This window comes from Hevea brasiliensis, chromosome 11 (assembly GCF_030052815.1).
Source record: "Hevea brasiliensis isolate MT/VB/25A 57/8 chromosome 11, ASM3005281v1, whole genome shotgun sequence".
NCBI lineage: Eukaryota > Viridiplantae > Streptophyta > Magnoliopsida > Malpighiales > Euphorbiaceae > Hevea > Hevea brasiliensis.
Window position 1 is genome coordinate 29,134,738 of NC_079503.1, and position 20,977 is coordinate 29,155,714.

General features: G+C 34.4%; 1 non-coding gene across 1 annotated transcript; it reads right to left on the minus strand.

Moving 5' to 3' along the window:
- Nucleotides 1-20,279: 20,279 nt before the first annotated feature.
- On the minus strand, nucleotides 20,280-20,386 carry LOC131170744 (small nucleolar RNA R71). The gene has a single exon (XR_009141511.1). It is a non-coding gene; the product is annotated as a small nucleolar RNA R71 (small nucleolar RNA).
- Between the last annotated feature and the right edge of the window lie 591 nt (nucleotides 20,387-20,977).

A 20,977-nucleotide genomic window follows, 5' to 3' on the forward strand; every position in this document is an offset into this window, starting at 1 on the left:
GATGTTGTAGCTGGTACCTTCTCAACCTTTAATTAATATGTGTTTGTATTATTTGATCTGGGTTCTGCCCTTTCTTATGTGAGTGCTAGCATCATTGATTGAATTGCTGTTCCATGTACAAAAATGGACTTTGAGGTGCTAGTAACAAGTCCGCTAGGACAAAGGGTCAGGGTTAATAGAATGTATAGGGATTGTCCTTTGGTGATCCAAGGACATACTTTTCTATATGATCTCATTGAAATGCCCTTCAGAGATTATGATATCATCTTGGGCATGGATTGGTTAGCCAGGCACCACGTCATAATTGACTGTAGACTGAAGACAGTCACTTTTGGTCTCCCTTAGTACAGTGATGGGGTAATACATGGGGAGAGGCAGCTATTACCATCAAAGATCATTTCGGCTATACTAGCCAGAAAAATGATTAGAAAAGGGTGTGAAGCATACTTGGCACATGTGGTGGACACCCAAGTGAGGAGTCTAGCATTGAGGGACATCCCTACAGTATATGACTTTCCAGATGTGTTTTCTGATGAATTACCAGGATTACCTCTAGAAAGAGAGGTGCAGTTTAAAATTAATGTTCTGCCAGGTATGGATCCAATCTCCATAACACCATACAGAATGGCACCAGTAGAGTTGAAGGAGTTGAAGGTACAGTTGCAAAAACTACTTGAAAAGGGCTTCATCTGACCTAGTGTGTCACCATGGAGAGCGCCAGTATTGTTTGTTAAGAAGAAGGATCACACTCTTCATTTATGTATTGTTTGACCTGGGGTCTGCATACTTTTATATTAGTATTAGAACTATTGAAGGAACGGATGCGTGAAAAACACAAGTTTATACCATTGAATTCAAAAATTTTCACCTAGGGTCACATGCATCATGCAAGATTTATTTTTATCTATTTGATTTCAATGATAAACAATATATTAAAACTCTTTTAATATGTTTTTGGATCTATATTTGCCATTTAAGATTTTAAAATTAATCAGATTAATTTTAGAACCCTAGATTAAATCAAGAATGATTACACTAACCTCTTGATGCACTGCAGTGTGTCTGCGCCTTTGAGATTCATCTTCAGGACACCAGATGTTGTCCCTCTAGCTTGTCCACACCAAGAACACCTATGGCAGCCCTTGAAAAGCTTCTAAAGCTTTTCTATTAATTATAAATTCAAGTTCTGCCTTTTAAGAGATTAGAGATGTAAACAAGACACTAGAAACAATTTCTAGTGTTCTTAATTCAAGAGATTGATGGCTAATCTCTTTGAATTCATGAGAGATGAAGAAGAATAGATAAAAAGCCTCAAAGTGGCGTGACAAAGGAGAGGAGTGGCTGCTGGTTGTTTTTTCTTTTCATAACCACACTTAAATAGCTAGCTTAACACATTAAACCCTTGCCACATATCACCCTTTGATTAGCTCTAGGTTTAAGTGACCCAATCACATTGTGCTAAGTGTCAAACCTATATTTAATCTTGATTTTAATCATCTTACATTATTAAAAAAAAAATTTGGCAAGCTTATGTGTAATCCCATGTGTCACCATCTCATGGTGCCACGTGTCACACTGTGAAATGACCAAAATGCCCCTGTGTCTTAATTTTGAATTCTTAACCCAAAATAATTATTTTTCTTCTTCTAATTAATTTATATCAAATATAAATTAATTAATTAATCTTTATTAATTAATTTCTCATTAATTAAATTCATATTTAAACACTTTAAATATAAATTTAATTTATACTACACATCCAATAATCTAGATTTGGTTTCAAGTCATGCTAGGGACTTTGCAATTTAATTGCAAACCAAACCTATTTAATTAATCAATTAAACTCTTTAATTAATTAATTAAATAATATTTAAATAGGTGATAACTTGTGTATGTGTGTGACTTACTAGGCTCATCACTAATTGGCAATGAGACATGATATCAACTCTTAATATCATCAGAACTCTTTCTTACCATAAATGATTTCTCTAAATCATTTTATGAACCTCATAGACCATGGTTAACACCTAGCATAGCATGCCATGGCCACCTAATTAGTAATAAGGTTTACCTTAAATAAACCTATAATCATATGTTACCATGCACTAGAATCTCTCTGTTACAAAATTCCAACTCAAGCTGGAGTCATGGTTTATGTCAAACTCCATTTGCTATGAATATTATGTTCTCTTTTAATTCCAGTTCTTAATTAAAAAGATTTTCTCATCAGAAACTCTTTTCTGAATAAATCTATCTGTCCTGGCCAGGAACTTGAAACATCAAGAACAATTAAATGAACATAGGATTTTATCTCTATTTACTTAGAGGAACAGATTCCATCTTGATCAACACCTACCTCCATATATAACTAGTAGGAGCTAACACATGCCCATATACCCATACAGTACAAGTATGAAAGCAGATCAAACTCAAACTACCTATATACAAGATAATCGTGCTATCTCAGTCTAAAGATTATATGCAGATATGATTTATGACAAAACATTGACAAGAGTAAACTCCATGTGCTTGTCATAAGTGTCCTTAGTTACCTACTTATCATTTATAAGTGCCTATCATGTTTGTTATATGGCATGAGACTCACCATTCCATCTTATTTATATCTCATATAAATAACTTGGGAACAAACATGAATACAATCTTTCTGGATAAGTCATGTCCTTATTATGAAGTATCCTCGATTGTGAACCTATTTATGATACTTCGTGCTAGAAATATTGTCACTCATATTCTTAACAACTTAAGAATAATATTTCTAACAAAATATCAATGGACCTTTTCTATTACACATAAATATATTATGTAAACGGAAAAGTGGAAATGCCTTTTATTAATAAAAATATGTACAAGATACATACTAAATGATATGCTCTAGGGCATACTACTAACAATCTCCCACTAGCACTAGAGCCATTCATTACAATATCTTAAACCTATCTTCTCAAGATGTCGGTCTAACTGAGTCTGTGACATAGGCTTAGTGAATGGATTCAGCTGATGCTATTTTTTGCATGGCTACATCGCCTCGCCCAACTATTTCTCTGATAATGTGGTAGCGCCTTTCTATGTGTTTGGATTTCTGGTGAGACCTTGGTTCCTTAGCCTGTATGACTGCTCCATTATTGTCACAGTGTAGTGGAACTGCTGACTCAATGGAAGGAACTACTGTAAGTTCTGTCACAAACTTCTTTATCTAAATAGCTTCATTTGCAGCATCTGATGCACCAATATACTCAGCCTCTGTAGTGGAATCTGCAGTCGTGCTCTATTTGGAACTCTTCCAACTGACTGCACGTCCATCACAAATGAACACATATCCAGAGGTAGACTTTCTATCATCGATATCTCTTTCTTCAGGTGTCTTTGGAGACATCTCTTTAGAAAGGTGGATACCATGTCTCATTGGTAACAATCCTCTCTTGGAATCAAGCATGTTAAGCCTCTTTAACTCCTTTTCCAAGTATAGACTTTGAGATAAACCAATTATTCTTTTCGCTCTATCTCTATAGATGCGAATCCCAAGAATATAGGTTGCCTCCCCTAAGTCTTTCATGGAGAATGTATTTGACAACCATACCTTTATAGTCGTCAACATACCTGTGTCATTACTCATCAACAGTATGTCATCCACATATAAGACAAGGAAAATGATAGCACTGTCACTAACCTTCTTATATACACATGGCACATCCTCATTTTTGATAAAACCAAAGGATTTAATGGCTTCATCAAAACGGATGTTCCAACTCCTCGAAGCTTGTTTCAACCCATAAATGGATCGCTTTAGCTTGCATACCTTGAACCATCTTGGGATTCAAAACCCCTAGGTTGTTCCATGAAAATGTTTTCTTCAATGTATCCATTGAGAAAAGCTGTCCTGACATCCATCTGCCAAATCTCATAATCATAGTATGCAGCTATTGCTAATAAAATCCTAATTGATTTAAGCATGGTAACAGGTGAGAAAGTCTCCTCATAGTCGATTCCTTGCCTTTGGCGAAACCCTTTCGCTACTAGCCTTGCCTTATAGGTCTCTACCTTTCCATCAGAACCAATTTTCTTCTTGAAAACCCATTTATTCCTTATAGGTACAATACCTTCAGGTGGGTCAACAAGATCCCAAACTTGATTCTTATACATGGAATCAATCTCGGATTTTATAGCATCAATCCATTTTGAAGAGTCTATATCTGATATAGCTTCTTCATAAATAAGTGGATCATCTCCATGATCTACTTCTCCATGAGTAGACAACTCTTGTTCTTCTTCATGAAGAAAACCATATCTCACTGGTGGGTGAGATACCCTGGTTGTTCTACGAGGAACAGCAATAGATGTTTCATCAACGGGTATAAGTTGACTAGATGGATCTATATCCATCTGATCTGTTGGTTGGTCAGAATTCTCCAATTCTAACTCTATTTACCTTCCTTTGCCTCCTTCATGAACAAACTGTTGTTCAAGAAATGTGGCATCTCTACTTATCACAACCTTTTGTGAAGTAGGCAAATAAAAATAATATCCAAAACTATCTTTTGGATATCCAACAAATCGACCCTTTTCTGATATGGTCTCCAATTTATCATTGTTCAGCTTTTTTATATAAGCTGGACAACCCCAAATCTTAACATGCTTAAGACTTGGTTTTTTTCCATGCCATATCTCATAAGGTGTGGAAGAAACTGATTTTGATGGAATCCTATTCAGAATATACAAAGCTGATTCTAATGCAAATCCCCAAAAGAAGATTGGCATATCAGTATAGCTCATCATACTACCTACCATATCCAATAGGGTACGATTTCTTCTTTCAGATACACCATTCAGCTGTGGCGTTCCTGGAGGAGTCAGCTGAGAAACAATGCCATGCTCTCTCAAGTATTCATCAAATGCAGTACTCAAATATTCACCTCCACGATCTGATTGAAGAGCTTTAATACTCTTTCCTGTTTGATTTTCTACTTCAGATTTAAATTCTATGAACTTTTAAAAAGATTCATGTTTGTATTTTATCAAATACAAATACCCAAACCTTGATTTATCATCAGTAAAGGTAATAAAATAATGAAAACCCCCTCTAGCCATTTCTTTAAATGGACCACATACATCACTATGTATTAGCTCCAAAATATTTTTAGCTCTTAGCCCTTGTCCAACAAAGGGTGATCTAGTCATTTTGCCCTGAAGGCAAGATTCACAAGTTGGAGTAGGCTCAAAGCCCAATGAGGATAGAATCCCCATTTTTTCCAGTTTTGCAATCCTATCTTCTGCAACATGACATAACCTTAAGTGCCAAATATATTTTGAACTTGAGTTGGTTTTCACCATGGCATTGCATTCTTTTAGATCACTTGCATTCAATTTGTGTTTATCATTATTATCCAAATAATAAAGACCATCATTCATATAATCCGAACCAACATATTTATTTCCAAAATAAATACTGTAAACATCATCTGTGAACTGAAATTCATAGCCATTTCTAGTCAAACTAGATATAGAAATGATGTTCTTAAAAGCATCAGGTACATATAAAATATTATCCAAACACAAAACATGTCCAAACATGTAAAAAGATTTAGATTCTATGGCTAAAGCTTCAACAGTTGAGCCATTGCCAATCTGGACTCTAATATCTTGAGAACGCAAGCTGCTACTGTTTGCTAGTTCCTGCATATCATTAGAAATGTGAGAACCGGCACCAGTATCTAAAACCCAAGCTGTAGATGAACTATGAGTATCATCAGAATCTAAATAACAAGATATGGACATACCTTCCGAAGGTGTATCCTTCTTGTCCTTCAGAGAAGCAAGATACTCTGGGCAGTTCCTTTTCCAGTGCCCATCCTTTTGGCAGTGGAAACACTTTCCTTTGCCTCCATCAGCTTTAGCCTTCCTTTTCTGCTTAGCTATTTTCTTGGAAGGACCAGGAATCTAAGATTTCTTTTTCTTATTGCCCTTCATCTTATTGGACTTTCCAGCAGAAGAAGATGCAACCAAAGCTACCTCTTTTCCATTATTGCCCGGCATATTCTTTTGGGCAATAACCAGCATGTTGAGTAAACCAGCTAAGGTGCATTCCTATTTAGTCATATGGAAATTTGTCACAAAATTCCCAAAAAATTCAGGAAGGGACTGAAGGATCAAATCCGTCTGTAGTTAGAAATCCATGTTGAAGTCAAGATGTTCCAACTGCTCAATCAGCCGAATCATCTTGTGGACATGATCCCCAACATTCTGTCCCTCAGACATCCTCATACGGAATAGCTGTTTAGAAATCTCATACCTAGCATTCCTGCTGTGCTCACCATATAACTCTTGTAGGTGAAGGAGGATCTCACTCGCACTCTGCATGTTCTCATATTGCTTCTGTAACTCAATATGTAACACCCTCCCGGTAACCACTCCGTACATCCTACTGTTTCGGTGACCGGTGTCGGTCTGGACAACTAGAACGTCCGGAAAAATATTTAAACTAAAGTCAGGAACCATAATTAACTCAAATATTAATAAGAAACACTTAGTAAAAATTTTAGAAATAAAATACAACCAAGCAAAGCAATGGTGCCCAAGCGATGGGTAACAGGAGGAAGTTGCGATTCTATAACGAGGAGCCCTAGACCCGGGGGAAAAATTATAAAATAATTTTTGGGACTCCAGAGAAGGGTAATTGAGGTTCCCATGGCATTAGAATGCCAAGAAAATATCTAGAAAAATTTTTCAATCGGTACAGACGATTTTGACCCGTTAAGCCAAACGGAGGGCATTTTGGTCATTTCGCCTTCCGAGGTGATTTTTGGCCGACTTGTCCAGTTGAGTAAATAATTAATATGACATAAAATATGAAGAAACATTACTAGAAATTAAATTGAAAATGAGTAGTGGAGGAAAGAAAAGAAATTGCAATAAAATGCCCATTTATGACATAATGTGAGGTCACTTAAAAACTTCCACCAATCACCATTAAGCTCCCATTTGACTAAACTATTAAAAGACATAAAATAAGACCAAAATAAGAAAGAAAAACCAGCAGCCATATTTCCCCAAAAGACCAGCCGAAATCCCTAAACCCTTTCCTCCATTGATGCTCAAGTTTAGCTTTAAATCTTCCAACATCCAACCTTAAAACCTTAAGTTATCTTCACAAAAATTTGCCCTAGCACCTTGCTAAAGCTTTTGGCAGCCAAGAGGAAGAAAGAAAGTGAAGCTTTCTCAAGCTTGGATTGGCATACAACAAGGTTAGTGCATATATGTAGTTAAAATACATTAATTCCATGATTTAGGCTTGTAATGAACTAGAAATTGTGAAATAATGAAACAAATTCAATGTGTATCTCCACCAAAGAATTCGGCAGCCCTAATAGAGGAAGGGTTTTGAATGTTTTTAATGGACTTAGCATGAGTTGGAGATTGTATTTAAGTTATATATTTACATAGATGTTGAACTAGGGTGCTAATTGAGGGTTTATGGGTAAATTGCATTGGACATTAGGGTTTTGAGGCATGAAAATGTGACTTGGCTTATTAAACTGTTAAAGAACAATCTAATGGTCAATAAGTGACCATTTGAGGTATGTTGAACACAATTTGGACTGAAAAATGGTATGGTAAACTCAAGGTGTAAACTGCCCTAGGACAGCAGCAGAGGGACTGAAAATTCAGTCCCTCTGCACTGCCATAACTTGGGCTGTGTTAGTCCAATTGAAGTTTGGCCGATTGGACATGAAACTAGGCTTATAATGGCACATTTTTGCTGAAGAAACCATGCCCAAAAGACCAAAGCAAGAGGACCAAAACTTGGCCCCAATCCGGAACCCTGAAACTGATTCTGCAGAATTGGCCAAATGAACAGTAACTGTTCATTTGGCCATAACTCACTGTAGCTTTGGTCAATTGACCTGAAATTTTTACAGCAACAAGTTAAGACATAGACAAACAACTTTCATGAAGGAACCTACCCCAAATTATGGCCAGAACCCATCCAACCAAGTGACTCTAGTTACTGTTCATGCACTGTAGATATGGTAATTTTCTGCAGAATGCACATTCGGCCAGCTTGGGTCTTTGGACCATATCTAGAGCTACAAAACTCCAAATGGAGTGATTCAAAAAAATAAATTCAACTAGACAAAATAAGGAACAACTTTCATGTTTTACATTTCTTCAAATTCCTATAGTAACAGTGTCTAATGGAACAGTGAAATTGACTCACCAAAACTGAAAATTCTGCTTGTGTTGAGTTACACTTTGAAATGGTATTAACACTTAATGCCAACAAGTTTTAAACACCAAATGTGGTATGTTGGGAGTGCCAAAGTCAATGAACATATTTTCTATCCAAAAGTCAACATTTTTGTTGACCAATGAGGTGAATAGTAACACCAAAACATGAAATTTACAAATTGAAGAATTTAAAAGTTTCAAATGCCCTAGTATACCTAACAAGATTGGTTTGGATAGTTTGGCATGCCAATAGGGTTCAGTTAGCAGTACTGCACATGGCAAAAATGCCATTCTGTGATTTTATGGCTTTTAGCCATTCTGACTTTGCATTGAGACTTGGCCTTGTGCCTAAGATTATTTACAGCTTGGTAGTGCATTACATGCCGGGTGATGCATATGCGACCGATGGTGTGACGGCCCGAGGTATTAGATACCCAGTGCCAGTTTACCCGTTATCCAGTCCAGTCGTCTAGTGTAGGTTACTTGGGGCAACTAAATGAATAAAAGTGAACAAAGTTAATGAAATAATGAATATACCAACACCAAACAAAGAAAGCATACACATTCTATACACATTTATTTTCTTGCTATTTTTCTTTATTATATTATTGCACCACTAAGCATTATTGCTTAGCGCGTTGCTTTTGCCACGCGTAGGTACTGGAGATACCGATCGTGAGCCCAGTAGACCACAGACTGGGTGAGTCCATCCGGCAGTTCTGCTCAGTGTCCGTGTCACCTCAACGTCTGCTGTGCATTGGTAGGACATTAGGTGTCATTTTGACATTTTGTAACTTAATTTTGTTTTCTCATATGTATTTGAACTTATGTAATATATTTTGATGTTCATGTAAATAATGAAAGTGATGACTATGAATGCAAAATTTGGGCATTTATTTATTGCTTGTATATGAGAAAGGGATGTTTGAGAAATGACAAGGTTATTGAGAACTGAAATTGAGAAATATTGATAAGATTGTGGATATTGGAGTTGAGATGATGGAATACAATTATTGGAAGTGTTTTTAACAGGTTCCGAAGAACTGTTTTCTCCATTTTTAGCCGGTACTCCGCCGGATTTTCTTTAAAATCTTCGGAACCTCAAATGAATAATAATTTTGATAAATGGCTTTAATAAATCATATTTCATAAATTGGCTTCAAAGGCATGACACAAATTAAGTAAGGTATATTAGAGTGTGCCGGTACACCGTGTGGCATTACTTACTCGGGTATACTGTACACGGGTAAGGGGTGTCACACAATACTCATGGAAGCAAGCATGTAACACTTAGCTCTCATATCATGCTCCTTCCACTTATCCAAAGTTTCATCTTCCTTTTGTGTGGCCTCTGGAGGTAAGGGACCAGGAACATTTGAATCTAGAACATATCCTATATGTTCAAGGTTCAGGACAAGTTTCAAATTTCTTAGCCAATCAGACAGATTAGGTCCTGTCAACCTATTGTGATCAAGTATGCTTGCAAGGATATTGGATGGTGGTGGTTGTTTTGTGCTCATTTTTATTAGAAAATTAACTGCAGAAAATAACCAGATTAATTAGTAAATGTATCATGTAATTAACCAAAATGATTATGGTCTTTTAATCAAATTGGTCCTCCCACTAACTTAGCGAATCCTACACTTCCAAAGTAGAAAACGGAAATCCTAGTTGGATGGATTTCTAGTGGGTGATTGAATTCTTATAATTCTATTGATCATCCTCAGGTACATCCATTATTGGAATTACAATAAACTATAAGTGAGCAACTCCTTGCCCATCACATCTCATGTGAGGTTCAATCCTTTACCTAGCCCCTAATGCTCAAAATCTCAGGTACATCCATTATTGACTTATCTTGCATTAGTTAAGTTGATCCCATTGAGCCAGTAATTATGCAAATAATTTTAATGTCCTCAGGTACATCCAATATTGGCCACCAAACCATTTATATATTTACAACATCTCATGCTTAACAATTATTTTTAAGAAAATCTCTTAAATTAATTGCATCTTATACAACTATTTAAAATTTCTTAAAATAATTGCCCCAATGGAGGGCCTATGTTATAATTACTTTAATTATAGCATTTCCAACTTAATTATTTGTTTGGAAGATTTTATGGTCATTCTAATTACTATTAAGGTCTCACTTTGCACATTATCCAATTAGCATGCATATATCATATAATAGCATACATTCCCATACATCTCATGCATTCATGGATAAGCAATAAATATGGTATGATCATGGACTTTTTAAGGGATTCAATTCTGAGCCACCAAGAATTGAATCAGGGCATTCCTAGGTGCATTTAATTCATTCATTCATTTTACAAGGTTGCTGAAGGAGTACATAATCAACACTTGATCTTGAATTCCTCCCACTGGTCCCACCAATGCTCTTGACCTCCTTGAACTTCTTGCAATCCAATATTGCATGGTAATCCTTGGCATACCAAGGCGAATTTACAAGAACTTAAATAAATGAAATTACAACCCAAAAATTATTACAAACTTAATAATACATGCCCAAAATAAATTAAAATAAATAAATTAATTTACAATCCCAAAGAAACATAAAAGAAATAAATCCAATCACATTGGTCTTTTATAGTCCATGATCATCCATCATGCATATCACTATTTAACAATTAAATAAAACATACATACTTAAATTAAATTAAATATCTCATATTCAACTTAAAAATCTAGATTTGAATATGATTCATATAAATTTAAAATTTCAGATTTGAATCTCATTTAAACAAATTTAAAAATTCAGATTTGAATCACATTCAAACAACTTTAAAAAATCATATTTGAATCACATTCAAACATTTTTTTAAAAATCAGATTTGAATCACATTCAAACATTTTTTAAAAATTTAGATCTGAATTTTATTCAAACAATTTTAAAAAATCAGATTTAAATATGATTCAAATAACTTTAAAAATTCATATTTGAATCACATTCAAACAACTTTTAAAATTTAGATTTGAATCACATTCAAACAATTTTTAAAATTCTGATTTGAATCATAATTTAATTGTGTGATTAAAATTCTAATTAAACAATTTAATTAGACATAGGATGAGCTTTTAGATCATACAACAATTGTAAATTAAAAAGCAAACCTTGCGCCACCTTGAAGAACCATTGTTGCCGCCACCAATGGTGGCTTCATCTTGTATGCCGCCACACATCCATTGCAACCAGCAATGGATCAATCATCTCATGATCAAATAACACAATTAAATCATATAATCAACAATCTAAATGGCAAATATAGTGGCTCTGATACCAATTGAAGGAACGGAAGCGTGAAAAACACAAGTTTATACCATTGAATTTAAAAATTTTCACCTAGGGTCACATGCATCATGCAAGATTTATTTTTATCTATTTGATTTCAATGATAAACAACATATTAAAACTCTTTTAATATGTTTTTGGATCTGTATTTGCCATTTAAGATTTTAAAATTAATCAGATTAATTTTAGAACCCTAGATTAAATCAAGAACGATTACACTAACCTCTTGATGCACTGCAGTGTGTCTACGCCTTTGAGATTCATCTTCAGGACACCAGATGTTGTCCCTCTAACTTGTCCACACCAAGAACACCTATGGCAGACCTTGAAAAGCTTTTAAAGCCTTTTCTATTAATTAGAAATTAAAGTTCTGCCTTTTAAGAGATTAGAGATGTAAACAGGACACTAGAAATAATTTCTAGTGTTCTTAATTCAAGAGATTGATGGCTAATCTCTTTGAATTGATGAGAGATGAAGAAGAATAGATAAAAAGCCTCAAAGTGGCGTGACAAAAGAGAGGAGTGGCTGCTGGTTGTTTTTTCTTTTCATAACCATACTTAAATAGCTAGGTTAACACATTAAACCCTTGCCACATGTCACCCTTTGATTAGCTCTAGGTTTAAGTGACCCAATCACATTGTGCCAAGTGTCAAACCTATATTTAATCTTGATTTTAATCATCTTACATTATTAAAAAAAACATTTGGCAAGCTTATGTGTAATCCCATGTGTCACCATCTCATGGTGCCACGTGTCACACTGTGAAATGACCAAAATGCCCCTGTGTCTTAATTTTGAGTTCTTAACCCAAAATAATTATTTTTCTTCTTCTAATTAGTTTATATCAAATATAAATTAATTAATTAATCTCTATTAATTAATTTCTCATTAATTAAATTCATATTTAAACACTTTAAATATAAATTTAATTTATACTACACATCCAATAATCTAGATTTGGTTTCAAGTCATGCTAGGGACTTTGCAATTTAATTGCAAACCAAACCTATTTAATTAATCAATTAAACTCTTTAATTAATTAATTAAATAATATTTAAATAGGTGATAACTTGTGTATGTGTGTGACTTACTAGGCTCATCACTAATTGGCAATGAGACATGATATCAACTCTTAATATCATCAGAACTCTTTCTTACCATAAATGATTTCTCTAAATCATTTTATGAACCTCATAGACCATGGTTAACACCTAGCATAGCATGCCATGGCCACCCAATTAGTAATAAGGTTTACCTTAAATGAACCTATAATCATATGTTACCATGCACTAGAATCTCTCTGTTACAAAATCCCAACTCAAGCCGAGTCATGGTTTATGTCAAACTTCATTTGCTATGAATATTATGTTCTCTTTTAATTCCAGTTCTTGATTAAAAGATTTTCTCATCGTAAACTCTTTCTCAATAAATCTATCTGTCTGCCAGAACTTGAAACATCAAGAACAATTAAATGAACATAGGATTTTATCTCTATTTACTTAGAGGAACAGATTCCATCTTGATCAACACCTACCTCCATATATAACTAGTAGGAGCCAACACATGCCCATATACCCATACACAGTACAAGTATGAAAGCGAGATCAAACTCAAACTACCTATATACAAGATAACTGTGCTATCTCAGGTCTAAAGATTATATGCACTGATATGATTTATGACAAAACATTGACAAGAGTAAACTCCATGTGCTTGTCATAAGTGTCACTGGTTCGGCCTACTTATCATTTATAAGTGCCTATCATGTTTGTTATATGGCATGAGACTCACCATTCCATCTTATTTATATCTCATATAAATAACTTGGGAACAAACATGAATACAATCTTTCTGGATAAGTCATGTCCTTATTATGAAATATCCTCGATTGTGAACCTATTTATGATACTTCGTGCTAGAAATATTGTCACTCATATTCTTAATAACTTAAGAATAATATTTCTAACAAAATATCAATGGACCTTTTCTATTACACATAAATATATTATGTAAACGGAAAAGTGGAAATGCCTTTTATTAATAAAAATATGTACAAGATACATACTAAATGATATGCTCTAGGGCATACTACTAACACTATATGTTCTGTTGTTATTCCTTTACAGGGGAATAAATTTTGGTGCATTAGTGATTAGTCCTTTAAGATAAGGATTGTGATAATAAGTGAAATTAGTTTTGAAAGAGTTTATTGGCGAAAAGTATTTTCTAACACACCATAAATTATAAAGCTAAATGACAAGCCTACTTAATGTATGGCAAGAGGACGTAAAAGTAAGTTACAGTAATAGAATTGCTCTAGATGAGGGCAAAGATGTTACTGTTAGTAATTGTTAATGGATATTATAATCAGAATAAGATTCGAATATCAGTAAATTCGAAAAGGATAAAATATAGGAAAATTTGATCTATTAGGATGTATCGTAGTAACTATGCAATGTTCTTTATATTTATACTGTAAGCTGCAGATTACAGTATTGACTTGAGATTATTGTGTAGAGCTACATACTACTCGATAGTACACTAAGATGAGAATAGTTGCCAACGGCATCTGTTTTGGTATAGTTATGCCAGGACAGAATTTAATTGTTATAAATAAGTTTGAAAATCCTACTTAGGGATTTAAAACTCAAAAGTTAGAAAATTGAAAGGTTATAGTTTAGTACAAAAGGAAGTAAGTTATAGAATATTAATAGATAAAAAGAGTTGTGGAAGAAGAAATTTGAATAGTTGGTTCAGATATAATAAAGAAATGTTACGAATGTGAGGAAGACTATTGACTAGAATGGTCAGAGGACCAATGACTAGATAAATTATTCTAACATGACCTCAAGAGTCATTCAAGAGGGAACATGAACTGAAATATTAGACAGTACAATAGTAAGAGAAGATTGGTGTTATACAAACAAATTAAATGTTGTATTAGATTGTTAAAAGTATTATACGAATTCAAAGGAAAGAAGATTATACGATCATATAAAAAGGAGAAAATAAATGTATGACTATTGTAAAATGGCTATTAGGTAAAATTTCGCTGATGAAATTTATTTTAAGGGGGGGAGAATTGTAACACCCCTATGTTCAGTAGTGCGTTCTACTGCTCCGGTGACCAGTGTCAGTCCGGACAGCTAGAATTCCTAGAACTACACTTAGATATGAGTGAGGAGACATAGAATGATGAAATACAAGAAAATAAAATAGAAGAAAAACAAAGGAAAAATAATAGCAATGAAATGTAACCAAGTTAAACGAGCCGAGAACCCTAGCAATGGGTGACCACACCGGGAAGTCGCAGCGTGGACTGTTGACTAGCCCTAGACTGCGGGGAACCCTGGAAAGTACTTTTAGGACTTAAATAAAGGTCTATTGAAGTATAAATATCATTAGAAATATGAAAGAAAAATTAATTAATTAGTACAAAGAAAAGAGAAAAATCGAGAAAACGACAAAACTCGGTGTTAACGAAAAATCGAGAATGCAACCCGAATAGGGGCATTGTGGTCATTTGACACCCCGAGTTATCTTACCTAAATGTCCATTAAAAATAAATGATATTACACTTGAAAAATGTCATGAAAAATTAAAATTGTGGTACCTAATGTAAATAGAAAATTGGGAGTTAAATGTCGGAAAATGAAACTTTAGATTAAACTAACATTTAATTTTAACATAGTGCTCCACTAACTCACCTGAGTGGACCACTAAAGCTTCATTTAGGACAGATTTCATCTTCTTCTTCACCTCTCAAAAAACCAGCCAAAATTGCTCCCAAGGAAGATCTCCATTTCCGTCCACCTTGGAGCTTCATGCAAGCTTGATCCAAGCTTCTTTCCTTGCACTTTCCTTCATTAAAAGTTGTCCATACACCTTGGGCAGTAGACAGGCAACAAGAAGACCAAGTTTTGGAGAGGTTTTGAAGAGTTTCCAAAGTGGTATGTAGGTATTTTGATGCTTGCATCATTAAAGATTGTGTGGATGTTATGGGCACTTAGATTGTGGAAAGATTTTTGGAGTTTGATGTTTTATGGGAGATGTATATTTTTGGAAGCCATGGAAACTCCTTAAGAATAGTTTATCCTTGTATGTAAATGGTAGATTAAAGTGTTGATGAAGTGTTTATGTGTGTAGGAATAAATTGGGTGATGTATACTAAGTATATGTTAATGTACACTTGATTTTGGAAGCTTAGAAATTTATTCAAGGAGAGGTATGAATCGGCAGCTTGAATTGTGAACCAAAAAAATGTTATTTCATAGTTTGGTTTATGGAATTGTGTGGTTGAATTATGGTACTTGTTGTGGCAGCTTGTGTATGTGTATAAGGGTTTGAATGTGGACATGTAAATGAGCCATATTGTGTAGTTAAATTGTGTGTAAATTGGACTTGGTAAATTCTGTACTATAAGGTGCATATTGAGTGTGGTTATAAGCTGCCAAAATAACCAACAATGTGAATTAAAATGTGTTTATGTTATGGTACAAAACAGAAATTGCATGAATGTGTAACTTGGTAAGTGTTAAAAGTGTTTTTGGTATGTGATGAAGAGTGTTGCAATAGGGCAGTGTGTATTTTAGCCTAGAACCTTAAGCGTATGGCTCCAATTGGTATGAGACCAATTGGAGGTGAAACTAGGCACAAAAAGTGCCAACTTTCAAGAAGGAAGCTTACCAAAATTCTGCTTGGAAGGTAACTTGAAAAATGATCGAATTCGGATTAGTGCATTTAAGGGCTGAAAATTTACCATTTCGGCAGCTGTTAGTGTTTTGGCCATAACTCACTCAAAACAGGTCCAATTGACCTGAAATTTTTACCATGAATAGTTAAGACACATATCTACAAGTCTTATGAAGACACCAAAGCCCAGACCTGACCATAAGCAAGTCAAATGGCCTGCACAAGTTCGGGTCCAAAAACTGGCCGAACCAAAAGTAACCTAAAATGACCTAAAGTGACCAATTTTGGTACATTCTGATCAGCAATAGTAAAATGACCAGAACTTGGTCTACATAACTTAGAATGACCTGAAATTTTGCCCCGCGTGCAATAATACATAGATCTACAAGTTTGTAGTTTTGACCGAAACCCGAAAATCAAGGTAACTAGGTCATCCGGCTAGGTCAAATTGGTATACCAGAATCCGACAAATTACAATATAACACAAAATACATAGAAATGAATTTGATAACATGTACCAATACTAAAAGGCAACAAATGTGACATATTGGCAATATTAAAACCTAATTTACCTAGAATGCATCGAGGGTCGACATCTTAGGTTGACTAAGGAATTAATAGAATTCAATGAACTAAGTGTTAAGCATTATCGTTAGAGACTATTTAAATGAGTACTGAAACACTTTAAATTGTGTTTCTCAGTTAGCAAAGACTCAAGGAAAGGGAAGGAAACACTGTGTCAGAGCCAAGAGACAGTTATCAGAGGTTTGTCCACAATAGTTATTTCTTTTGAATTTTTCAATTGAAATAAATTATGATTTTTTGTATGTTATTTTTTTAAATTGTGTTTGTGCACAATAGTTATTTCTTTTGAATTTTTCAATTGAAATAAATTATGATTTTGTGTATGTTATTGTTTTAAATTGTGTTTGTTCATAATAGTTATTTCTTTTGAATTTTTTCAATTGAAATAAATTATGATTATTTGTATGTTATTGTTTTAAATTGTGTTTGTGCATAATAATTTTGATTTCTTATTTTCTACTTAAAATTTACTTGAATATTATAGTTTTAAATTGTGTCCGTGCACAATACTTTTTATATTCACTGCTTTTACTAGAAAATTTATTTGGAGAATTGGGTTATGAATAATTTTTTATTGTTTTGGCTTTGAGAGTCTTATTTGGAAATTATTGTGTTGCCTACTTTGCAAATGGAAATTTTGAGATAAAATGTGATTTGGAATTGTTTTGATTCACAATTGGCATGACACTGTTACTATGTTCCTCCTCTATTTATGGGGTGAGTGTGATTATATTCCTCCCTCTTTGACTTATCAGTCTGGGGTGAGTGTGATTATGATCCTCCCTCTTTGACTTACCAGTCTGAGGTGAGTGTGGATGAGTACTCATTATTCAGCTAGCTTCCTCCCTCATTGATTTCGATTTTTGGTGTGAGTGTGTCTTGTCGTGGTGTACAACACGGCATGTGTGGAAAAATTGTATCATGGCCTAAATTGTGTTATTGATTGGCAAAACTGTATTATTCATTTATTTGATCAAATGGTGTTATTGATTGGCAAAACTGTATTATTCAGTTATTTGATCAAATGGTGTTATTGATTGGCAAAACTGTATTATTAAGTTATTTGATCAAATGGTGTTATATGAACTTTGTGAATTATGAAATGGAATTGTGAATTATTTGATTTGTTAATTGTCAATAAAATATTTATATATCGCATTTCAAATTGTTATTGTGCACCACTGAGTAAATTTTACTCAGCGATAGCTTTTCATTGCTGTTGCAGGTAGATAGACTGACAGGGCAGCAGACTAGGCTACGAGTGCATTCAGTGAGAGATCATCGGGTATATTGAGTATACCATATTCTGCATTTTGTATTGTAATATATGTTCACTGTATGTATATAGTGTTCTTGGTTTTGAGCAGTTGTAAATTAAAATTGTACATTGAAGTTGTAAAATAAATTATGAGATATTTTGGCTTGTAAAAATTGTACTATATTTCTTTTATCTGAGCCTTTGAAACTGCTGAAAAATTATTGTTGATTTGAGTTGACTAAATGTTGGAGTTTGAGATTGAGAAATATATTTGAAGTGTTTTTTTACATGATTTTGAAGAACTGTTTTATTCAAAATAAAGATGGCATTCTGCCAAAATATTTATAGAAATTTACTAATAATTCAAATGTGTTAGCTGTTTCCCTTCAGTTAAAAAAATTTTTTTTAACACCTGTAAATAGTGCTTACCACTGTAAAAAAAAGTAAGAAAAGTTTTAAAATCCCTTGTAGTGTATTTAATGGGTTATCAGTAGACGAAGTTGGTAATTCATTAGGTATACTACGGAATCATGTTATGCCTTACAGAGGGGTAGGGTGTGACATACCTAACCCTAGAATAGCTATTATAAATAGAAGCAGAAAACATCAAGAGAAGGGAGATCAATTTTTTTTATAGAGCTTTTTAGGAGTTTCAAAGGGGGTTCGCTTCTGCACTCTCTTCAGCCGTCTTGAGGAGAAGAATATCAGGATCAAGGAGGAGTTTTTCAGCCGAAGTTCCATAAGATCAAAGCTGCAAACCCTCCTCGGTTCTTTCATTCCATTTCCTTAAACGGATTTCTATGGTTTTATTTCTTCTAGATGATTTCTTTTGACTGTTTTTACCTTTTTATCATGATGTTTGCTAAACTCACTATTAGTGAGTAGTTTTCATATTCTGGAATTGGGAGAGTAATGCTTGTAATTATTATTATGGATTAACATTAAGTTTTGTATATTGGATTTGAGATTTGTTCCTTGATTTAATTTCTTGTCATCTTAATGCATGCTATGTGTTGGTACCCACTTAGTATTGATTATATATATTAATTGAAGGACTGAAAGATGAAGATTAATATTAGAAGATCAAGATTTTGAAGTTAGGAATTCTGACCTAGACATAGGCTAATTACCTTTGTGGAACTCCAAAATTGGTAAAAAACCTTAAAGGGTTTTAATTAATTTCATCACCACAAAAGTCGAGTTTAAGTTAATTAAAATACACCCTAGATGCTTTGAGAGAGGACTTAGGATACCTTAGGATTAATTTTCATCCAGGCAAACGATTCTCAATCCAGTAAATAAATAAGATAATATCCATAGTAAGATTTAAGTGTGAAATCTTAATTCCGGAATTGTTTCAAAATAAATTATTTCATTTTAAGTTTATCATTATAGTGTTTAAAATAAACAACTTTCACTCCCTCATTATTCGATAGCCTAAACAGTTAAAATCACTATATAGTTTCATAGTTACTAATCATATTCCTCATGGAAATGATACTTTACTCATCATTTATTACTTGTTAGCGATCTGTGCACTTGCGGTGGTTGAAAAACCAGCAAATATCGAGCGATAGGCAAATTAGCTGATTTAGGCAATTATATTTATTATCTAATTTTGATTGATTTGTTTTATTTCTTTTCTTTTCTCTCAGGTGCCTGACCTGGTATATGACCAGAATAAGGCCAAAAGAAGAAATCTTTGACTGTGATCCAGAGATAGATAGAACTCTGAAAGCCATCAGGAGGAAAAGGAAACATCAAGAGCACGATCAAGAAGATCCCAAAATACCGACCATGGCCTATAATAATGATAGGCCAAGACTTTTGAAAGACTACGAAGCTCCATCTGTCCAAGGATTTTAGCCCAGTGTCACAAGACCCACTGTGGAAGCCAACAACTTTGAGTTAAAACCAGCATGGCTTCAAATGATTGAACAAACCCAGTTTGGAGGTTCACCAACAAAAGATCCACACTATCACCTCTAATGCTTTCTTGTCCTTTGTGACACACTCAAGATGAATGGAGTTTCTGATCAAGCCATAAGACTAAGAGCATTCCCATTCTCCTTTCGAGACAGAGCAAGGAAGTGGTTACTTTCTCAACTAGCTGAAACATTTACCACTTGAGAAAAACTCTCACAAGCTTTTCTAGCAAGGTATTTCCCACCTGCAAAGACTGCAAGACTGAGGCTTGAGCTCAATACCTTCAGATAAAAGGAAGGTGAATCACTCTATGATGCATGGGAGAGATATAAGGACTTACAGAGGGAATGTCCACACCATGGCATAGAGGATTGGCTACTAGTGCAAAATTTCTATAATGGGTTACTACCCTCTACAAGGAGCATAGTAGATTCGACTGCAGAAGGTGACCTAATGGAGAAAACTGTGGCACAAGCACTTGAACTTCTAGAGAGGGTTGCATATCATAATTATGAGTGGTCAAATGAAAGGGGAATCGCAAGGAGAATAGTAGGGGTTCTGGAAGTGGACACCCTAAGCATGATAAATGCTCAATTTGATCAGCTCACAAAGAGGCTCGATAAAATGCAAGCCAATGCTGTAAGGATGAACAATCAACATGAGGACAACTATGGAGGAGGATACATGAGTTTATAATATAACAGCTTCAATGAAACTCCTATAAAACAGATGAACTTTGTCAATAACGGGGGAAACTTCAACCAGAGGCAGCCCAATAATCCATATTCAAACACTTACAACCCTGGATGGAGGAACCACCCAAATTTCTCATGGTCCAATGAGTAGAATCTTCCACTAAACAAATAACAGGGGTACAAACTACTAGCACCCCCTAGATTTTAGAACAGAGGCCAAAACTTTACACAGCCACCACTGCCTCCTCAACCTCAGCAACC